Source organism: Schistocerca nitens, chromosome 8 (assembly GCF_023898315.1).
Source record: "Schistocerca nitens isolate TAMUIC-IGC-003100 chromosome 8, iqSchNite1.1, whole genome shotgun sequence".
NCBI lineage: Eukaryota > Metazoa > Arthropoda > Insecta > Orthoptera > Acrididae > Schistocerca > Schistocerca nitens.
The window spans coordinates 627415018-627435588 of NC_064621.1; positions in this window are offsets into that span (position 1 = coordinate 627415018).

The window sequence follows — 20571 nt, forward strand, 5'->3', positions numbered from 1 at the left end:
CATACCATCCCAAATTAATAATATGTCAATAAAGTTATAGGTTTGTCAGTCAAATTTACCTTCTTTTCCAAGGAACATTGTGGATACGTTTGTTTGTGTGGCCCTCTTCCGCAGCAGCTGTTAACATCTGTTATTATAGGTTATCTGTCTACAGCTGACTGCAATCTAATTAAAAAAATTATGCCAGACGCGTTTCGCTTTTGTTTACAAAGCATTTTCTGTGGTATTCTGTAAATTGGATACACACTTTTGTACATTTTTTGATTGTTTTAAGTTTAAAAACAGCGTTTTCTGTATAAAATTGGTCTGCAAGCTACTTACGGTGTTTTTTACATAACCTGCACCTTCTCTTCTTGCTAGCAATGATTGGTGTATTTGTTTGTTTTCATTGAGAGATAGAGAGAGAGAGAGAGAGAGAGAGAGAGAGAGAGTTAGTGAAATTGTCTTGTATGTAGGTAGAGACGTGAGAGGAGTATTTTTTAATTTTTTATTTTTTTTACCTGGTCTGTGATTGTGGGACAGATCTGGGAGGAAATGGTAGTGGTAAATGGAGCCTGTGGTTGTATGTGTACTTTTAATGTTATATTAAGTGGTCGATCAGTTTAAAGAGTGTGTGGTTTTCCAAGTTGATGGGATCATTTTTGAGTTGTTTCTTTTCTGTTACGGTTTTTTTGGATGTGATAGTTTTCTTGTGAGGTGAGGAAGTGTTTTTTTTGTTGTTGTTTATCCTTATGATTTCGATGTCTGTGTGTGTGGTTGTAATTTTATGTTGGTGTTGTACAAAAGTTGAATGATTTGTCCTATACTTCCATGCTCTTACATGTTCTTTGTATCTGGTGTCAAATGTCCTCGTTTGACGTATGTATCTTCCATCACATGTATTGCATTTCAGTTGGTATATTTCTGATTTCTGATGCAGATCAGTTTTTCCTATTCTTTTTGGGAAGTATTTCTGAATTGAGTTCTTGGTTTGGTGTACTATTTTTATGCCTTGTGTTTTGAAAGTATTGGATATTATGTGTTTGTATTTGTGGTTGTATGTCATTGTGTTCCATCTTTTACTTTTTGTTGCTTTCACACTTTGTGTTGTTTCTATTCTTGTATTTTGTGTATCTGTTTGTGTGTGATTTTGTCCTTGTGTTGGTGATAGTTGAGTGTTTATTCTTTAACGTTGAGACTCTTCGGTACTGCCGCGCTACTTTTATTCATGTTTTCCTTTTAATACGAGATTTCCTTGTGTAGAATTGAGCCAACAGTTAACACACACGAAATAGCAACACATACTTCAGTGTGCGAAGAATAGAAGAATTCTGTCATATAGCAACTCATGGGTAACTGAACGCTCTCTGAGCATGCATCAAGCACATTCCAATTAAAGTGATCTTTTTACATCTGTTGAAACGTAAGCTCAGTTCCTACGCGATAAATAGGCCTAAATTGCGAAACTTCACTTCATATCGCCTGTCACACAGCATTCTTTCCGTTTGAACGTAGAGTGTTGACCGTGAACTTTTGCCCTGTGTACTTACGCAATGTATATTGCTGATATGTCTCTGTTATGCAAGCAAGCGTGCATAGAGATGAGCTGTGAAGGTCTTCCCACATTTGTGAAAGGCAGTCTCCACGCCTCTCCCCATATGATATGCTAGAATGCTCGCAATGTTGTTGACGCCCGTTATATAAACGGCAGGTTACACCAGACAACACCATTTTTGTGAGACAGTTGTCTCTGCCTGCGACTGGTTGCTTTTGTCGTGAAATGAAAGTAAATCGATATTGTTTTAGTGCGGATCTGCTTTAAGAACATGCCATTCACGCTTTATGCTTTTGCTGATTCTTTTTAAACGTCATATGAACCAGAGTGCAAGTTAGTAATTTCTGAAGTGTTTACTGCGGGCATATAGGGCGTGAAATATGTAGTGTCGTGTACTTCTATGACTAAAGTGTTACTGTCGAGTGTTTACCGTCTAACAAAATTATCTTATCATAGCTTACGAAAATACCTACACATGAAAGAGAAAGTGTCACTTCTCGGATGATTAGACACAAGAGTACTCCTTTGGCAAGAAAGGATGTACAGATCAGGAAGCGTCGTGTGACATTTGTAGCTGTTTCATCTCATTAACTTACAGAGGTAGGGCAGATGTGATGCATCACATTTTTACGAAGAACCGTACAAATAGATTCGCGGTAGCATCGACATCAAAGCCTACTTCTGCATTCATGATTAAAACAGATATCCAATAAGAATTGCCCGTTACTGGTGCAGAACGAACAACAACTTACAAAGTTGTCAAGCATCATCAGCCCTCAGTTCTCTTGACTGTACAGTAAAACTGAATGGCGCAATGTATCCTGACTCCAAAGCCGCCACAAAACAGTGTACAGCCAGGAAAAAAAAGCTACAGCGAGTGTTGAAAATATTTTCGCACCACACTCCGCATAAAACAGTTAATTGCAAGAAGTTTCGTTTTACATCATAGGCACCGATGCACCGAACCACAGGGCTGAAAAGGCGTTTCCTTTAGTTATTTAATACTTTACTGAAACTGAGGGAACCAGTTGAAGTTTGATTCCCTGAATAACGAAACATCGAAGACAACTGCAAAGTTTTGTCTAGACTCTGTGAGTCAACTGCAAATTCCATTACAGTTATTAATCGCTTTTCATGGATGCAATACCAATACCAACCTCGGAGGGCTTCATCGACGTTACCAGCGGAATCTGTTTCACTAAATTAAAGAAGTAGAAAAAATGTAGAAGGCATTGGATGCCCTGCTCTTATTCCTCACAACACTATATCAAGCGGTGCTGGATTCTTAACTGTCGACATTGAAATAATAGTCATGAAAATAATAATTTTTCAATATACATTGTAAGTCCAAAAAAGCTGAGAGAGTTCTGCGTATATGTTGATGTCATCATCAGAATTTTCTATCCCACAAAAAAAAAACAAGGTAGCTGTCGTTAATGCCCGCAGTTGAGAGAATTCTTAAGCTTTGGATTCCATCAAAAGAACGCCGAAGACAGGTCACCTAAAATAATTTCAGATTTTTCCAGTAGCCTGATCATTGAAATATACTTCATGTTTCTGGTGTCAAACTTGTCTCAGTTTGAAAAAATTTGGAAAGGTGTAGAAGAATAAAGTCTCGATAACTGAAAAAGAAGTATATTAATCTACACTCAAAGTTGTCTGAATGAAAGGAAGATTGCCAATTTTATTGGCAAGCAAACCAAGATGAATTTGAACAAATTAGACAATAAGGACCCTAATCAAGAAATAATTTTTTTTATTTCGAAATTTGAGGATGAGACAATGGCTTTATCTACCATAGCATTTGATTACTTAGAGAAATGGTCTAATTCTTTTATTAAATATAAAGTATCAGATTGTTTGATGCTGTCTGAAATCCCAGTTTGGGTGGTGATTGAAAACACTGTTATGTACCTGATTAACAATGGTGTGAGAATTTCAGGAGACACTTGTTTTCAGGAATATATGTATCCGAAGAACTTTTTAGAAACTCAGCGTGACTCGGAAGAATGGAAGTCTAAAGGCTCTATGGAAGAAAGGTGGATTTACTTTCTTAAGGAAACTGAAAATCCTGAGCGTTAATTCCACCTGCTAAAATTATTTGAGTTTTTTTTTTCTGATGCCGTACCCAACGCTACTATGGAAAGATTGTTTTCGGTGATGGCCCAGTAGATTGTTGAAAGAAATGGACTGCTACCAGGGACTGTGGAAACAATCTTACAGTGATTGTTTAACTACGTGCGGACTAGTTTGAAGTTTCATAAATACGTAAAAGAGAAAAAAAGACTTGCTGAAGAAGCTGAAATCTTCCGAAAAATACGGTGTACCAACTACTTCTTCCATAACAAGTTCCACGTAATTGTGTTCTAAATAAAAAGAAATTATATTAAATTTTTTTACTTCATTTCTACACCACCATCTCAGAGTCTCCCGACGATGTCCCAGCTAGATATGGCAGACTTACGTACAAGGCTACTACAAATGATTCATTCGTCGAAATATTGCGTTTGTATTATAAGGGCAGAAGGGCTTCTTTTAACTAGCCACCCTCTATGTTGTGATTGTTACTGTTTTCAATGATGCTCGCCAATCGGCTAATCGAATACTAATGGGTTTTCCCCCTGTTTCTGCGCAATACGTTAAATTTATTTATGCTGAGCTTCAGCTGATCGCCCTTGTAACAAACGTCGATACTGTGAAGAGTCTTGCTGCGTTTCACTACAGTCTTGTGCCGTTGCATCCATTCTGTGGACATCTCCGTCACCCACGAACACTCACTCTCACGGAGCTTTCGACGTTATTCGCCAAACCATCGGTACTTAAATCCAGAACAGTAACTGGTCTGTAATTCTCCCTTGGGGCACACTCGATATTTCTTGTACACATTACGATTTAGCGCCGTTAGCAACGACGTATTGAGTTCTAGCCGCTAGGGAGAACTGAATCCAGTCACAAAGCTGGCCCGATGTTTACTGAAATACTAAAGGGGTACTTCCCCCAGCAACCAAGTTAAGGGAACGCTGATGTCATTAAAATAACACTACGTAGCGGTTGCCATTAATGGCATAATTTCCAACGAGCTGGAAATACGCATCTGATACCCGCCACACGGAGGAGAGGCAGATTCGACAGTATAAAAGGAGGCGGGAAGTATCGTGTTGTCAGTGATTGCTCAATTCCTGTCGTTCCCTCTGGAACATAGGGCCGTGACGAAATTCCTCCACCTGGTACGATTTCTAGCAGGTCTCTTCACTTCACTCCAGGTTTTCCTATCCTCTGCAGCTTCTGCCTCAACCGTCCTTTCCCACGTCTGTTTGGAACGACCACGTTTTCTAACTCCTTGAGGGTTCCAATCCAATGCCATCCTTTCAATAGCTCCATCTGGTTTCCTCAATGTATGCCCAATACATTTCCATTTTCTTTCTTTGATATGTATATTGATTGGTTGCTGATTTGTCTCACACCAAAGATCTTCATTTGCCATTATATCTGGCCATCTGACATTTAATATACGCCGGAGGCAGCGGTTGATAAAAACTTGGATCTGGTTTTTTATGTGGTTAGTCACCTTCCCTTCCAAGTCCCACAACTATACAACAGAACAGCCTTCACATTGCTACTGAAAAGCCGGAGTTTGGTCTTCTTTCAGATGTTCCTATTTCTCCACACAGGGCACAGTTGTACAAACGCACCGTTTGCTTTGCGGATGCGACTATGGACGTCCTCCACAGCGCCTCCTGTAGTCGTGACTACACTTCCGAGACAGAGGAAAGATTGGACCTGTTCTACGTACTCTCCATTAATGGCCAGCCTATTCGTGATGGTCAAATTTATCCGCATTTCCTTGGTTTTGTGAACATTTTTCTTGAGGTCTGCAACTTCCGCCTCTTTCTGTAACCTGGCCAGTTTCTCTTCGATGTCTCGATATCGCTGTGCCATTAAGCAGATGTCGTCCGCGAAATCTAGATCTTCGAGCCTATCCCGCATCCCCTATTGTACACCTCTCTTCCGTCCCCCCATCACTCTCTTCATCACATTGTCCAACGCCAAAAGAAATAGTGCTGGTGAAAGAATACACCTTTGTCGTACTCCCGAATTAACTTGGAAAGGCTCTGTTAGTTCTCCATTATGTAGTACTTCATACATTTCCTTGATGATGTTAACAATCTTCGTTGGAATGCCATAAAATGGTTCAAATGGCTCTGAGCACTATGGGACTTAACATCTATGGTCATCAGTCCCCTAAAACTTAGAACTACTTAAACCTAACTAACCTAAGGACATCACACAACACCCAGTCATCAGGAGGCAGAGTAAATCCCTGACCCCGCCGGGAATCGAACCCGGGAACCCGGGCGTGGTTCAAAATGGTTCAAATGGCTCTGAGCACTATGGGACTCAACTGCTGAGGTCATTAGTCCCCTAGAACTTAGAACTAGTTAAACCTAACTAACCTAAGGACATCACAAACATCCATGCCCGAGGCAGGATTCGAACCTGCGACCGTAGCGGTCTTGCGGTTCCAGACTGCAGCGCCTTTAACCGCACGGCCACTTCGGCCGGCCCGGGCGTGGGAATGCCATATTTTGCAAGAGTATCCCACATGACTTCGATGTCTGTGTTGTCAGTAGAGAAGCCATAACAACACAATGGGTCATTCAGGAGACGTCAGAGACTTCGAACGTGACCTCGTCATTGTATATCACCTGAGTAAGAAATCCCTCAGAGGCATTTCAGTCCTTCTTATAGCTGTCCAAGTTGACTGCCTGTGATCTGACTGTGCAGTGAAAACGCGAAGTAACATTGCAGCTAAACCAAGGCCAGGGAGACGTCATGCACTGAGCGAACAGGGGCCGACCAACAGTGCGGAGGGCGGTTGTAAAGGGCCGCGTGAAATGAGCGGAATGAAGCACTCGTCAGTTCCAGAGTGCTGCCAGCAGTTCGACCAGCTCAGAGACTGTACGTAGGGAATTAAAAAGAATGGTGTGACCGAGCAGCTCTTCGTAGACCACACATTTCTGTAGTGAATGCTGAGCGACGCTTGAGCTGGTGTGAAGAGCGACACGGCTGGACCGTGGATGATTGGAAACGAGTTATTTGATTCATGAATCATGCTGTACCGTGTGGCACACCGATGCTTCGGTTTGGCCAATGCCTGGTTTCGTGTGAAGTGCCAACAACAGTAAACGTATCAGTAGGCTGTATTTACACGGAATGGAAAAAATGGTTCAAATGGCTCTGAGCACTATGGGACTTTACATCTGAGGTCATCAGTCCCCTAGGACTTAGAACTACTTAAACCGAACTAACCTAAGGACGTCACACACATCCATGCCCGAGGCAGGATTCGAACCTGCGACCTTGGCGGTCGCGCGGCTGCAGACTAAAGCGCCTAGAACCGCTCGGCCACAGCGGCCGGCACACGGAATCGACTGGACACTGGTTATCTTCAGGTACAGTTTGGGCTGTTGAAAGTATCCTTTTAAAATGTTTTAGTACATTTAAAACTGAGTGTCACATGGCAAAGCACGGAGGAGGTGGCATTGCAGTTTGCCGGTGAGTTTCGTAGTTGGGGTATGATATCCTCATCGTGTTTAAGAAGATGGTAAATGCGGAAGGATATGAACACTTCTGACAGCATTGTAACTGCGTTCAGTAGAGGAACAGTTCGGAGACGATCGTTGTATCAGTGTGTCAATGTACCCTATCTGGAAGCAGCATCTGTGAGACAATGGTTTTTGACAGCAACATTCCTAAAAATGACTGGCCTGTCCAGAGTGCTTACCTGAACCCAATGGAACACTCTTGGGATGAATCAGAATGTCAGTTTAGCTCTAGAAGCCAACGTCAAATTTCACAACCTTCTCTGGTATCGTCTTTTGAGGATGAGCGGGCTGCCATCCCTCAACAGAGATTCAGACACCTCACTGAAACTGTCCCCAGCAGAGTTCACGCTGTCATAATAGGTGTCCGGATACTTTTGATCAGATAGTGTTCACCCGTAAGCCATTTGCATTATGCTGTGAGAACAGTACGAGTGGAGAGACATACATATCTGAAGATGAGTAGAACTGAAATCGTTTGGGGCTTTCTGACGCAAATTACTTTACTGCGACAGCTGGCGTCCGCTTACGCTCGCCAAATTCTCACTCATAGAGGAAGGCAATGGCTGCGGTTCCTCTTCCTCCAGGGAGCGTAGTCCCTTGCGCGTCATAGTTCCCGCAGACCGGAACCGTAGCGCTTGCCATGTTTCTACACCAGTTTTCGCGAATGGTGTGTATTGCAGGGCCGTATTCTCCCTCTATTAAATATATGACTCCTTAAGTCACAACTCCTATCTTAGAAGATAGATTAAGGAAAGGCAAACCTACTTTTGTATCATTTGTAGACTCAGAGAAACCTTTTGACAATGTTCACTGGAATACTCTCTTTCAAATTCTGAAGGTGGCCGGGGTAAAATACAGGAAGCGAAAGGCTATTTACAACTTGTACAGAAACCAGACGGCAGTTATAAGATTCATGAGGCATGAAAGGGAAGCAGTGGTTGAGACGGGACTGAGACAGGGTTGTAGCCTATCCCCCATGTTATTCAATCTGCATATCGAGCAAGCAATAAAAGAAAAAGAAAAAATCGGCGTACGAATTAAAATCCATGAAGAAGAAACAAAAACTTTGAGGTTTGTCGATGACATTGTAATTCTGTCAGAGACATCAAAAGACCTGGAAGAGCAGTTGAACGGAATGGACAGTGTCTTGAAAGGAGGATATAAGATGAACATCAACAAAAGCAAAACGAGGATAATGGAATGTAGTCGAATTAAATCAGGTGATGCTGAGGGAATTAGATTAGCAAATGAGACATTTAAAAGTAGTAAAGGAGTTCTGCTATTTGAGGATCAAAATAACTGATGATGGTCGAAGTAAAGAGGATATAAAATGTAGATTGGCAATGGTAAGGAAAGCGTTTCTGAAGAAGAGAAATTTGTTAACATCGAGTATGGATTTAAGTGTCAGGAAGTCTTTTCTGAAAGTATTTGTATGGAGTGTAGCCATGTATGGAAGTGAAATATGGACGATAAATAGTTTAGACAAGAAGAGAACAGAAGCTTTCGAAATTTGGTGCTACAGAAGAATGCCGAAGATTAGATGGACAGATCACGTAACTAATGAGGAGGTACTAAATAGAATTGGGAAGAAGAGGAATTTGTGGCACAAATTGCCTAGAAGGGATCGGTTGGTGGGACATATTCTGAGGCATCAAGGGATCACCAATTTAGTATTGGAGGGAAGCGTAGAGGGTAAAAATCGTAGAGGGAGACAAAGAGATAAAAACACCAAACAGATTCAGAAGGATATAGGGTGCAGCAGTTACTCGGACATGAAGCAGCTTGCACAGGATAGAATAGCATGGAGAACTGCATCAAACCAGTCCCTGGACTGAAGACCACAACAAACATGTCACAAATATTCATTTTAAGCCCATTAGTAATACTTAAATCGTAATATAATACCTGTTCTACAGTCTGTATTTTCTTTTGTTTCTACTGACAGCTCGTTTCTGTGTTGCACAAGAGGTGGTGTGCCTGCATCGGCCCTCCCTTGTAATAGTCCTTGAAACGTAAAAGCAAGGCGCCGCGGTACATTCGATTCCCATTAGGCCGTTTTTGACGCCACCTAAAGCTCGCGTGAAACGTGGGTAGACGCGTGTAATAGCAGATTGCATTCAGCACGTTTTCTCTTCTGCTACCCTGAATTGTGATGTTATAGTAAGCTTTTTTAATAAATCTTTCCACTCGTGACGATTCAATGAAAAGTTAGAGCTTGCTAAAAACGGTGGACCTGCTACTCACTCTTAGCAGTTCAATCCCAGAGCACTAAGGGGAGAGGGTTACGTTCCATCGCTACTAGGCCATCGTGCATTTTACTACTCCAAATTTTATTCAAAGGAAGTAAAGTTCCAGTATCACTGCTTAAAACATTTATTGATTATTACGATAGTTTCGGAAAATTTCCGTTTTCAAGCACCTGCATATACGAAGTTTGAGAATTACAACATCCTATAGTTCTAGAGGAATTTTAGGCGTAATTTTTTTTATATAAGAGAAGAATTTCGTAAATTATTGAGGTAGAACTGAAACTCCAGTCATAATTTTCACTATCACGAAGCAAATGTGTGTAATTAATTTTTATACTTCTAAATTATGTAAGTAAGAGGGAGAATTGCGTGTACGTTGTCCTGACGCAAGTCTCCGTCTTACTTACATAATTTAGAAGTATAAAAATTAATTACAACATAGTTGTTTGTGTAATTCGTGATAATGAAAATTGTGGCTGCAATTTAAATTATAGCTCAATAATTCACGAATTTTTTCACTGATAAAAAATTAAGTCTAAAATTCCTGTAGAACTACGGCACATTGTAATTCTCAGGCGTTGTTCAATTGGCTCTGAACACTATGGGACTTAACATCTGAGGTCATCAGTCCCCTAGACGTAGAACTACTTAAACCTAACGAACCTAAGGACATCACACACATCCATGCCCAAAGCAGGAATCGAACCTGCGACCGTAGCAGCAACGCGGTTCCGAACTGAAGCGCCTAGAACCGCTCAGTCACAACGGCCGGCTAAGATGTTGTATATGCAGATACTTAAAAATGGAAATCTTCTGAAACAGCTGTCGTAATAATCAATAAATGTTTTAAGCAGTGATACTGGAGTCTTACTTATAATGTCCTTTCAAGACATACATTTCGCTGCAGGCCCAATCGCCAAGAAGACATAATTGATAGGTTATGCACGAGTTAATTAGAATTGTTATATCTCCAGTGGTATGTTACATACAAAATAAGTACAAAATGTCCTGTTTTATACCCTGTAACGACAAGGTTACTGCTAAAAACGTTATTGGAAAAAAAACTCGTGATTTATGGTGTTTACTAACTACAAATTATTATAATCATTATAGCTCAATCAGTGTTTCATACACAAAATGGGTAGAGTCTTCATATTTAGACACTGTTACTGCAATCTAAACGAGACCTAGCTCGATGCTCTGCACAATTGGTTCTTGAGCAGTGGTTACAAACTGTCATCATTCTTCGTTTGCTCGAGGGACAAAATCAGCGTACTTTCCTCCCTTGAAATAGTTGTAGTCTTCACTAAATTCTCCGTCGTTTGCGCCTTTATCAGTTTCTACGTGCAAATCGTGCAGTACTTAGTGTCAAAATCAGACACAGCGCCATCCACATTGTGCTGATTTGAGTATCAAAAGACGAGATCAGTGGTCAGGGAGACAGTGTGATACCAATATTTACCTAACAGCGAATGCTTGATGTTCCACCTACGTTGCAACTCCGAGGTAATTCCAAGCGACAAAACAAATACGCAGACCATTAGAAAGCACGCGCTTCCTTTCCAAACATTCGTAATATTTACAAGAGCACCAATGTCAACAAACCTGTGTCGTCAGCCGGTAAATGATTCAACCATTGTTAGCAATAATGTTTTTGCCACGAAGGTACTCAAGAGCACGTGAGCACTTGTCGCTTGTATGTCCAGATTGGCGGAGACCAAGTAGAGATACCAACCGCAATCACAAATTTTACGAGGATTTAGTAATCTAGGGTTAAAGACATAGAACAAATTCAGAAATTTCATACGGCCATTCAGTCCTGATATTTGCAACAAAACAGGCTGGTTGTGTGGCAGTGTAAACTCTTCTGTTGACCATTTTTATTGCTGGGAGAGTACAGATCTCCTTGGAAAAGTAAAGATTGTGTTTATTCGGCACTTAATAGTCCACACATTGCAGTTTCAAGGCATTAAAAATCGAAGTTTCATATCCATGCATGGATAGCTTTCAGTACATTTGGTGGAAGTAGGACTGATTTGCACTTCGGTGAAAAGAAACGTCGAAGCGTTTTGAAGCACAATGAAGCAGTGAAACAGGACCGGAAAAAAAAAAAAAACATTAGAGACTGACAGCATCCGCGTGCCATTTACCACAAGAATTATGAATTTGAGGACACAGGGAATGCAGTGCCTTCAACAATAGAGGCAATTATGTGGAGTTAATACATTGTTAATTATCAGTTTTTGTTGGCTGTGTCCAAACCTGAATACAAAATCGAGCGATTATCTATAGATATTGTAGAGGCCTGTCTATAGGAATAGAGCTAGACAATGTATATAGTGTCTAGATATTTTGTCTCGTGTACACACTTGAATTCATTGTTCCTCGATATTTGCTAAATATGAGTGACCTTGTTGGGGTAGCAGCTTGTGAAGTGACAATAATGGATAGTGAGATAAATCGAAAGAGCAGACGTTGGTGGAAACATGAACTGTAGGCCGAGAGGCCTCGTTTCGGCAGTAATTTACTGTCGACTTTGAACGTAGAAGTCAGTAAGTTTTTTCTATTCTGGCATCACTCACCTATATTGAATATTTTTTGGCCAGCTCTTTGACAGGCAGCTGCTTCTTGTTGCGATTTTTATTTTATGAGTTACTAACTTCCCAGAAACATGATGCCGCATGAAAATCTTCAATCTGGTGCAACACTTTTTCCGGTGGCCACATCTTCATAAGTAATGTTTAACAATAAGAAAAACAAAAACAATAAAAAGCCGGTATTTCCCACGGTGCAAAGATAATAGCTGGAGGCTATGTCTACCAACACGTCCACACTAGCAAACGTTGCGCAACATTGTCTAAGAACTGTCTCATGTCTTCCATTTCGAAAAGTCAAAAGTTCTGCGATTTTGTTGCAAAAGCGAAACTATAGATTAGAAATGTCTCCCAATTATCTTTACATAAAATCGCTTGAGTGTGTATAGGCACTGTCTAGATACAAAAATCGCTCGACTTTGTATACTAGTGTAAACAAGGCCTTGGACGACAAATCAAGAATCCACTTATCTACAACCTCTGTGTTCAATAGATTATCTCCTCTCATTCAAATTATGTGGTTCAAAGCGTACATGATGTTATGCTCTCCGAAATAAAACCACAGATGAAAGAAACTACTTTAATAGATGAGACTTCGGATGTCGCAAATCTTTCGCAGTTACCAACTGTATCCAGAGATACACACAAGGGATAGATTTGTGAAACATCGGTAGGGTTTAGTGACGGGGTATTTAAACGGAGCGTAAAAAAAAAGTAGAGAAATAATTCCACGTCCCATATTTCGTGCACTGTCCACCTGCAAGTTCAATTTGGTTGTATCACAGGCAATAGTATCCTGAATGCGCGCATGTAGAGGTTTTTTGTAATTTATTGATTTTGTAACATTTTTTGCCCATTCTTCGAAGACAGCAATCTTACTAGGTACATTAGAGAAGAAGAGATTTCCAAATCGTACACAAACAAGTTGCAGTTACTCAACTCGTTTGGCACAACCTGTGCCACATCATAGGGTTGAAATTAGAGATTTGTAAGAATTCATTCTGGAAACTCCACAAAATTGAGACGCAATTACTATTGATGAAGCATGTGGATTTCTCAAAATGTTACGAGCTTTTCAATTTAACTTGATTTTGTGTCTGTTTGAAGAACTGTTTTCGCTTACATTGTGCAGTCAAAATCCTTAGACATTTCGTTTTGCAGCAAAGAAGTGGAAGACTTGAAAGAAAAGCTGCGCACTCAGATATACAATGGCTTTGAGGAAATATGATGCAAAACTGAAAAGCATATTATGTGGTACTCCAAGGTAGAGAAGAAAGAAAAACTGCACAGAAACATCTGTCAAGAATGACTATAGGAGGATCCACCTTGAGATGTGTCAGATTTTTTATTTTTTATTTACCCGTCATGTTCCGCAGGACCAAATTGAGGAGCAAATATCCGAGGTCACGGAACGTGTCAGTACATAAAATTACAGCATAAAAGTAATAACAGGCGAAAATAAAATGTCTATGAATCCGAAAAAAGTCAGCCGATAAGTTTAAGCAAACGCAATCAACAATACAAAAAGAATCAGCTTAAGTTTTCATGGAACTCCTCGAGAGAACAGAAGGAGTGACCCATGAGGAAACTCTTCAGTTTAGATTTGAAAGCGCTTGGATTACTGCTAAGATTTTTGAATTCGAGTGATAGTTTATTGAAAATGGATGCAGCAGTATATTGCACAACTTTTCGCACAAGAGTTAAGGAAGTCCGATCCAAATGCAGGTTTGATTTCTACTGAGTATGAAGTGAGAGAAAGCTGATTATTCTTGGGACTAAGCTAATATTGTTAACAGGAAATGAAAGTAAGGAATATATATTGAGAGGCCAATATCAAAATACCCAGACTCGTGAACAGGGGTCGACAAGACGTTCCCGAACTTACACCACTTATTGCCCGAACCGCCCATTTCTGATCCAAAAATATCTTTTTAGGATGGGAAGAGTTAGCCTAAAATATAATACCATACGACATAAGCGAATGAAAATAAGCAAAGTAGACTAATTTTCGTGTCGAACGATCACTAACTTCAGATACCGTTCGAATAGTAAAAATTGCAGCAATAAGTTTTCGAACAAGATCCTGAACGTTGGCTTTCCACGGCAGTTTACTATTTATCTGAACACCTAGAAGTCTGAACTGTCCAGTTTCACTAATCATAGGCCCATTCTGTGAAATTAAAACGTCGAGTTTTGTTGAATTGGACTGTAAAAACTGAGTCTTACTGTGATTCAGCGTTAGTTTATTTTCTACATGGGTCATGAACTGCACTACTGGAAACCGAGCCAATGTTGCACACAACATTCTTTACTCCCAAGCTAGTGTCATCAGCAAACAGAAATACACTCCTGGAAATTGAAATAAGAACACCGTGAATTCATTGTCCCAGGAAGGGGAAACTTTATTGACACATTCCTGGGGTCAGATACATCACATGATCACACTGACAGAACCACAGGCACATAGACACAGGCAACAGAGCATGCACAATGTCGGCACTAGTACAGTGTATATCCACCTTTCGCAGCAATGCAGGCTGCTATTCTCCCATGGAGACGATCGTAGAGATGCTGGATGTAGTCCTGTGGAACGGCTTGCCATGCCATTTCCACCTGGCGCCTCAGTTGGACCAGCGTTCGTGCTGGACGTGCAGACCGCGTGAGACGACGCTTCATCCAGTCCCAAACATGCTCAATGGGGGACAGATCCGGAGATCTTGCTGGCCAGGGTAGTTGACTTACACCTTCTAGAGCACGTTGGGTGGCACGGGATACATGCGGACGTGCATTGTCCTGTTGGAACAGCACGTTCCCTTGCCGGTCTAGCAATGGTAGAATGATGGGTTCGATGACGGTTTGGATGTACCGTGCACTATTCAGTGTCCCCTCGACGATCACCAGTGGTGTACGGCCAGTGTAGGAGATCGCTCCCCACACCATGATGCCGGGTGTTGGCCCTGTGTGCCTCGGTCGTATGCAGTCCTGATTGTGGCGCTCACCTGCACGGCGCCAAACACGCATACGACCATCATTGGCACCAAGGCAGAAGCGACTCTCATCGCTGAAGACGACACGTCTCCATTCGTCCCTCCATTCACGCCTGTCGCGACACCACTGGAGGCGGGCTGCACGATGTTGGGGCGTGAGCGGAAGACGGCCTAACGGTGTGCGGGACCGTATCCCAGCTTCATGGAGACGGTTGCGAATGGTCCTCGCCGATACCCCAGGAGCAACAGTGTCCCTAATTTGCTGGGAAGTGGCGGTGCGGTCCCCTACGGCACTGCGTAGGATCCTACGGTCTTGGCGTGCATCCGTGCGTCGCTGCGGTCCGGTCCCAGGTCGACGGGCACGTGCACCTTCCGCCGACCACTGGCGACAACATCGATGTACTGTGGAGACCTCACGCCCCACGTGTTGAGCAATTCGGCGGTACGTCCACCCGGCCTCCCGCATGCCCACTATACGCCCTCGCTCAAAGTCCGTCAACTGCACATACGGTTCACGTCCACGCTGTCGCGGCATGCTACCAGTGTTAAAGACTGCGATGGAGCTCCGTATGCCACGGCAAACTGGCTGACACTGACGGCGGCGGTGCACAAATGCTGCGCAGCTAGCGCCATTCGACGGCCAACACCGCGGTTCCTGGTGTGTCTGCTGTGCCGTGCGTGTGATCATTGCTTGTACAGCCCTCTCGCAGTGTCCGGAGCAAGTATGGTGGGTCTGACACATCGGTGTCAATGTGTTCTTTTTTCCATTTCCAGGAGTGTATTTTAGAGTTACTCATAATACTAGAGGGCATATGATTTATATAAATAAGTAACAGGAGTGGCCCCAACACTGATACCTGTGGCACCCCCCCCCCCCCCACTTGGCCGTACCCCACTCTGACCCCACATCACAGCCATTCTCAACATTGTGAATAATGACCTTTTGCTGCCTGCTGCTAAAGTAAGAGGTGAACCAAATGTGAGCTACTCCCCGTATTCCGCAATGGTCCAACTTCTGGAGCAATATTTTGTGATCAACACGATCAAATGCCTTAGTCAAATAAAAAAATATACCTGTCGTTCCCATCCTTTTGTTTAACCCATCCAGTACCTCACAGAGAAAAGAGAATATAGCATTTCAAGTTGTTAAACGACTTCTAAAGCCGAACTGTACATTTGGTAGCAAATTGTGTGATATAAAATGATCAATTATCCTTACATACACAGCCTTTTCAATAACTGGGTCTAAAGTTATCTATATTATCCCTTTCTCTCTTTTTATAAAGCGGCTTTACGACTGGGTACTTAAATCGTTCAGGAAACTGACCATTCCTAAAGGAAAAATTACAAATATGGCTAAATGCAGGGCTAACATGTGCAGCACAGTACCTTAATATTCTGCTAGGCACTTCATCATAAGAGTCCTTAGTCTTCAGTGATTTAATTATTGACTCAGTCTCCCCCTTGTCTGTATCACAGAGGAGTATTTCAGTCATGAATCTCGGAAAGGCATTTACAAAGCAAGTTATATGATTCCTTGCAGAAACTAAATTTTACTTAACTCACCAGCAATGCTCAGAAAATTACTGTTTAATACTGTACATATATCTGATTTATCAGTAACTGTAATATTTTCACACGAACTGACTTTATACTGTCGACCTTGTGCTGCTGACCAGACACTTCCTTCACAACTGACCATATGGTTTTAATTTTATCCTGTGAATTAATTATTCTATTTGCATACCACATACTCTTTGCCTTCCTAATAACATTTTAGGCACCTTACAGTACTGTTTGTAATGGGCTACTGTAGCTTGATTATGAATACTTCTAACATTTTGATATAATTCTCACTTTGTTCTACAAGATATCCTTATTTCACTAGTCAGCCACGCGGGCTGCCTATTACTGCTAGTACCCCGTTTACAACATTCTAATGGGAAGCAACTCTGAAAGAGCATGAGAAATGTGTTAAGGAAATCATTATATTTATCATCTATGTTATCAGCACTACAAACATCCTGCCACTCTTCTACTTTGACAAGGTTTCAAAACTGTCTATTGCTGTTGGATTAAGTTTCCTACATAGTTTGTAACTATGTGTGACATTTGACTACAAAAGCCTTTTAGTGTTAAATTTGTGCATCAAGGTCTGAAAGGCCATTCACCCTTTTACTAACAGACTGCCCATCTAGTAATGAAGAATGAATAAAAATATTGTCTATGGCTGTGCTACTGTTCCGCTGCATCCTAGTCTGCATCAGATCGTATGAATTTATGAGATCTATCCTTTTTCTTGAACCATCATACACAAACTTTTTATTGAAGTCACTAATAACAAAGTGACTAATAACAAAGTAACTAATAACAAAGTGAATCTAGAACCCTCTCTATCTTGAGCAGAAATGCTCTGAAGTCAGAGTTACGGAACCTATAAACAACAATAATTATAAGTTTAGTTTCACCATCTTCCACTGCCCCTGCGCAACATTCAAAAATCTGTTCTGTGCTGTGCCGTGATACGTCTGTGGACTCAAATGGAATACTGTTTTTTTTACGTACGTGCATATGCTATAGTCATGCAGTTAAACTTCAAATTTGATTGGCTGCCTGACTTAGTGTTTGTCTCTGTGAAGTTTTCAAGCTTTGCAGATGTGTTTCCCAAGGAGGCGTTTCAAAAATTAAGGACAGTGTAAGTTTTTTTGATGTTGATAGGTTGAAGTCTGAAGTGAGTGCTGTTGTTACGTCACAACATTTTGAAATCAAATCTGTGAAGGAAATACAAAGTTTCCTGTGTCAAAATGAATTTGACACTGGACTTCCAGAAGTCTGTAAGCTATGTGAACTGGTTTTAACCATACTGGCTACATCGTCATCAGTAGAACGATCGTTTTCCGCACTGGAAACAATGAAGACACTCGTGACGAATACGCAAGGACACAGTCGTCTGACCGCATGTCCTGAGAAAAGGTTCTGTTGATGGAGACGAAAGCTCGAAACTCGTTTTTCGACTACGAGTTTTGTGAGAAGAGCCGCAGAGCGGAATTTCACTACAAGTAAAACGATAGTGAGTGAGCAGTGCCATATACACGTGCAACGGGTAAGTTTCACGTCGCATGGCTTACCAGCTTTTTCAGTCTACGCCACTGCTGTACTGCCAACGACAGTAACCCGTGTCTAAAGTCGAGAGGAAAGGTGGTCGCAGTAGAAGTCTGGAGATTATTTGATGCTTGTCGCTGGTGCCGATTCCGTCCTATGATTTACATGCACGAACGTATATCATAACTATTCGCCACTCAGAAATACATTGTTGTCTTGACTATTACTAAAAAGAACATTTATTTTACCTTCCAGGTTTGTGTATCTCGACTACCGTTACGGTACCACCGACCACCTTAAAACGGCAATCGATGCTACTGCCATACCCCTGCGAGGAATGTTTGAAATTGTGACCGTGAGATAATCTAATGGAAACAGAACAATCAAACTGGGATTGTTTCCGAAACACTCCAGTGGAGTATAAACAACAGTAAACGGTGGATCTGGAACAGACGTTCTCCTAGCACAAAAGGAAGCTGTAACATTACATATTAAAACCGGTCGCCAGCCTTGTTAGGTATTCTTGTGTCAAGCAAAATGATGAAGCAGAAGGCAGTGCTAAGGCTGACCTAACCTTCCTTGACACACAAGCACTAAACTCTTTCCTTACATCTGTTCACACTACAACACAGTAACCTCTGTTCACACTACAACACAGTAACCTAAGCTTGCAGTTGAAGGTGCTATTGACTATTAAGTCAGATAAACAAATGGCCAATGAGATAGTAAACAGCAACGTATGCCTCTCAACAACACGTACCTTAAATGAACTATGTGCAACAGTTTATAAAACCAATTACCGACACACATGAAACTAGTAGCAATACCGAACAGGGAAAAGCTTGAGGTGATTCTGAATTTAAATCAGGGAGTCTGCTTATGATCATAACCTATAACTTCATTGGTTAGTAGAGGGTCTCTATGTCTATGCATTAACCAAGTTGCATTAAACAGATAACACAGTAAATAGTTCTTTCTTAAACTCGGTTTGAAGCAACTAAACAGAATGCAGATCTAACTACACTGGCTCTGAAGGATCCTTTGCATTGCTCCATTAACTAACTAGCCTGGTACATGAGGACCCTTAAACTTTCATGGTTTGAAGAAAGATACTCATTAACAAAGCTACACCAGTATGTATGAGAAATGGCAAGTATTCTTATCATTAATTATTAGTTACGTAAAGCACAACAAACTATAACTCTTTAAATAACAAATGTACTTTTGTAAGCAGTCTTTTGACCTACTCAAAAATATAATTGGCTGTGCAAATGGCAACGCAACATTAAATTCAAGTTCAGCCGCTTTGACACTCGGAATTAAATTCACTAGGTTAGGAGCCCTATCCAGGTTTGTGATTTGGGATAATCACGGGTGTAAGATGGAGTTTTTAGCAACACCACAATTATTATTAACGTCAACCAAATTTCAGAAATACCTGGTCCATTTACAGAGTGCCAAATATAAACCATTTAGTGGAAGACTGGTAGCACTGGTGGCATAATCTGCAGTGTCTGTTAACCTGGCGGCGATGCGGTCACGGCTGTACTGTTGGCCTCGCCCTATTGCTGATCTTCTTGGCGTCGGAATTGGCCAAAAACCATGTCATGATAATGGTATCACCAGATGCAGGATCCGAGGCCCATAAATACTGCCATTAAGCTCTTCTGGCCTCAAAGCTCCAGCAATATGAGCCACAATGATCTGCTGCTACGAGGTGTTACCCACATCACCGCTCAGCCCAAACTCCTTACCCGTCACAAAAGGACGAGTTGCCACTTGCGCGCCAACCACACTTTTTCCACTCCGCCCGGTTACTTCCGTAGCTGCGATGCTTCCCCACATCTTTTACATTTAACCCTACGTTCCCCAATTATGGACCAAGTCATTTATAGTACAATACATAACAAACATTTCAGTAGTTATTTAAATTCACAAGCATAAGTTAAACAACATCGTTCAAAAATTCGTATACCTGAAACATGTATACATAGTCAAAGAATTTCCATGACAGATGCAACATCATGCAGAAGTAATACTACAAATTGTCACAGAAATATCGATACAGATGCAAAATAGGTCAAAAATAGGTGTTGCACTACGTCTACAACGAAAACGTTTCTGATACATTAATCAATTAGTTGTAGAAGTTCATATTCGCTACCCTATAATCAAAAATAGGTGAAATGTAAGTGGTTTTCAATCTCTTCTTAAGTTATTACTGTGACGGGACACTGTGGTACTGCAGAAGAATTAGGAAGATTAGACGAGTCGATCGAGTAACTAATGAAGAGGTACTGAATACAGGTAAGGATGAAACAGCTTCGTGGCTCAGTTAGACAAAAAAAAAAGGGTTAAGCTTCAAGGAGCACTTTAATTCATAATAAAGTGACATGTAGGGGGTAAAAATTGTAGAGGGAGAGCAAGGCTTCAATACAGAAAGGAAGTTCCAGTGGATGTAGGTTGAAGTAGTGATGGAGAGCTAAAGAGAATGGGCTA